We start from the raw sequence: 3,906 nt of genomic DNA on the forward strand, positions 1-3,906 counted from the left end.
GGTTATTACAATCTACACACATTCTTTTTTTATTTTCTCTCTCCTATTATTTGTTTTATATTATTTGTTTTAATATAAATGTGAGATATTGTGCAATCCTATTGTGCAATCCTAAAAAAAATATGCCAATTAAGAACGTGCTGGTAAGGTTGAGTTTCCATCCAACCCTTCCACGCCAAATTGGAGTTAATAAAGAGTACTCGAAAACGACTTATAATTGACAATCTATATTTTATTTACATGTCCTTAGAATGCGAGTTGTTTTTTCTTTTCTCACTATTAACTTTGTATTTATTAGAAATTGTATTAACAAATTGAGAATGACAAAACTAAGTAACTGTTTAGATCTAAATAGTCATTGATATATTAATACGTAGCACATGGGTTTCATTATTGTCTTCTTTTTATAAAAATAGAGTAAACATAAATAATTTGATTTTTTTTTTACTTCGGTATTGTTACCTAGTTCAAATAAACTTTTAAAAAATATGGATGGGAAAAACTTATTAAATAATTATCTTTTTTTAACGTTCAATTTGTTTCAAAATAACATTTGTGTGAACTCTATTAAAGTAGGATGGAAATGAGTGAAGAAGAATGGTTGAATAATTGTACAAATGATCTAATAAATTAATTAATTTTATTGCATTGAAACCCTATCAAATACATAACTAATAACTAAAAACAAAGACACAAATCATTTTCAAAATTTAGAGATCTACCAAAAACAAATAAGATACTATTATTCTTTTCAAAGTTCATACATTTATGACACACAAATCTTTACAAATTAGTGGTCCCATGGTCTAGTGGTTATGACATTGGACTTTGAATCCAATAACCTGAGTTCAAATCTCGGTGGGACCTTTACATAATAGATAAAAATTTAGAACTTGTTTAGAGAAAATTTATAAGACACAAATTTTATGAACATCTATGGTCCCATGGTCTATGGATACAAAGATGAAAGTAATGATACATTAGGAGATTGTCCCATGGTCTTCGCCTTGGGCATTTCTCCCCTCGATTTCTTTATGAAACTTAAAGATGGTGATGTCTTAAAGCGCGTGGTCTTAATTTTGGAATTTGATCCTCCGTCTGCAACTTATTCAAGAAAGCAGAATTTTGTTTCCTTAGGCAACCTTATCTAAGACGTATTAACTCTCGATTTCTTCATTAAAAGCGCTCAACTTAATATTCTAAAGCTAAAGAAAGGGTCAATTTTGAAGAAAATGGATTGTAAGTAAGACTTCGATCCTTACTCCCAAATTTTAAACGAAAAATAATTTTCTTCAATTGGACTTGCTCTGAGTCTTGTTAACCTTCGTGGTCTTCTACGGAAATATTCCTTAGAGGTTCGAAAATCGAACATGATAGGTTTCTAGAAAAATTTGCATATAGCCTCTTATTTAATTTTCGAGCTTCAACCATCTTCCTTTAAAGACGGACCAAATTGAGAAGTTGTGTTTGAGGCACCTTCAACACTTTATTTCATCACCAAACTTGTGGGTAGTCTCATTCAAAAGCAGGGTTTGAAGGAAAATGGTTGACTATGGCTCTCAAATTTGGAAGAAATCCTGCGAGTAAGGAACCCAAAATCTTAGAGGCTATAACAACTCACAGTTGAAGGCTCGACTTAGCTCGATTCTTGCTCCAAACGAAAGCTCCTACTTCAGGCTTTATAGAGAGAGCTTAAATCGACGTTAAAAACTTCTAGATTGTCGTGAATTTGAGATTGAATTTTATAAAATTTATGCCAAACATATTTTCTCTAATTAGTGGGGAAGTGATCTCCATTTTAAATTTGGTCGTTGGATTCGATGAGTTGTGTCTCTTCTACAACATACTTAGAAGGCCATTTGAATATGTCATGATTCAAAGATTTTATACAAAGTTACGAGGCCATTGGAATATGTCTAGATTTAACCGAGATTTGGGGTGGTAAATGTCCAACATACCCCTATAAGAATTCTAAAATGTTTTCAAGATTACAAAAAACCTCAATTGTTAAATAAACTTTTTAAGAGACCCATTTATGACCTTAACGGTAAGTATTTAAGATCATATGAGAAAATTAGAGCGTGTTTGACGTATGAACTTAAGAAAAATGACGAAACAACCCTTAAAAACCTTTTATAAGAATCAAGGTTTGTTATGAATATCAAATGACAAGATGTGTATATGAAACTATTCTTAAGTATCTCAAGTTTTACTACATATAAGAACATTTATTATGCTTATGCAATATCAGTCTTAAATGAGAGTTTTATTAAGAAATTTGAGGAATGAGAGTTTTCTTTTTTAAGATGTTTATGCACAAATAGTAAGAGGAAGCTTTGAGGTTGTATGAGCAAAGTGGTCAATGATTAGATACTTTAGCAAGATTTGGAGTATGTGACTTAAAAGATAAAGTAATACATAGAGACTAATCAAGTCATGATCAGTTAAAGGAAGAAACCAAATCACGAGGAATAAATTAGGAAGGTTTGGATTAAGGTTGAATGTTATATCTAAGTTATTCCAACATTAATACCAATACGAGATCCGAGCCGTGAATCTACTTGAATTTTTTTAGATTATGGCCACGACAACTTGGTAGAGTTAAGGTAGACCGAGCCATAGACACATGAGCTACTAAGTCAGGACTTCACACTCCTTAACATTTGTTTTAGAGAGCAATAGCTCTAGTCATTAAGAGGAAAGAATGGGCCCACACGACGATATATTTTACATTAAGAGTTGATCTAGATAGTTATTAAAAAGAAAAAAAAAACATGCATACATGTAGAAACAAGGGTTCCCTCAAGCATATGAACCAAGAAGGCAAGGTTAAAAGGTTTTCTAGGAGTTCGAGATAGTTGTGTGAGATAGAGTGATGTTGTTGGGCTCACTAATTTCCCATAGCTTAAGTAATTTCCCATAGATATTGAACAAGGTTTCTAAACTTGTTTTATAAGTGTTCATATTGATTAGAGGAGGCTAATCAAAGACAAAAAGATAACAAGATAAGCCCTTAAGCCAACTTGATACCTCTATATAAAGAGGTCGGATTGTGAGATCCCACAATAGTTGGAGAGGGGAACATTCTTTATGAGGGTGTGAAAATTTCTCTATGCGTTTTAAAAGCGTAAGGTAATCCCGAAAATCAAAAGAAGAAAATATCTGCTAGCGATGAGCTTGGGCTATTACAATGTGCAAAGCCACGAGCACATGTCATCATACAACACACAATTATAACCAAATGATGGTAAGTTCACTTACTTGGTTAGCCTAAGCTGAAGCTACTACGACCATTTGACGTTAGCTTAATGCTGGCCTCTAAATTTTAATTTTGCCTAAGAAGTCCAACAATCATAAATTAAAATTCTACCATGGAAATTAACTCACCCATAAAGTAATTTAAACTTACTCATAAGTATATAAACTAACGAAACCTTAATTTTTAACGCGAAGGTCGTAGGTTTGACAATTACATAGGCAAAAATTTTCATTAATTCTTAATAATATCTTTTCATGATACGGGGTTACAAAACTACGAACTTTAAACCGACGTGACCTGCGAGGTAACCTTTCACAATTTTTCTTTAGATCTGAGTCGTGATATGTTCGTCTATGAAGGATGAAATTTTGAATTTTTCTTTAGATCTGAGCCGTGATATGTTATTCTATGAAGGATGAAATTTTGAGGATTTCTGAGAGAAGAACGAAATTTCTTTAGATCTGAGACGGGATATGTTCGTCCATGAAGGATGAAATTTTGAATTTTTCTTTAGAAGTGAGGCGTGATGTGTTATTCTATGAAGGATGAAATTTTGAGGATTTTTTAGAGTCCTTTCAGGAACAAGAAGGAGGTAAATGAGGATTTTTGGGAGTCCTTTCAAATTTTGAGGATTTCTGATAGTCCTT

At 32.4% G+C, this 3,906-nt stretch overlaps 1 non-coding gene across 1 annotated transcript; it reads left to right on the top strand.

Annotated features, from left to right (window-relative positions):
- The first annotated feature begins 795 nt into the window (after positions 1-795).
- On the top strand, positions 796-867 carry TRNAQ-UUG (transfer RNA glutamine (anticodon UUG)). Its single transcript has one exon. It is a non-coding gene; the product is annotated as a tRNA-Gln (tRNA).
- The last annotated feature ends 3,039 nt before the right edge of the window (positions 868-3,906 follow it).

The sequence above is a fragment of the Cucurbita pepo genome, chromosome 16 (assembly GCF_057944985.1).
Source record: "Cucurbita pepo subsp. pepo isolate OVF chromosome 16, ASM5794498v1, whole genome shotgun sequence".
Taxonomy (NCBI): Eukaryota; Viridiplantae; Streptophyta; class Magnoliopsida; order Cucurbitales; family Cucurbitaceae; genus Cucurbita; species Cucurbita pepo.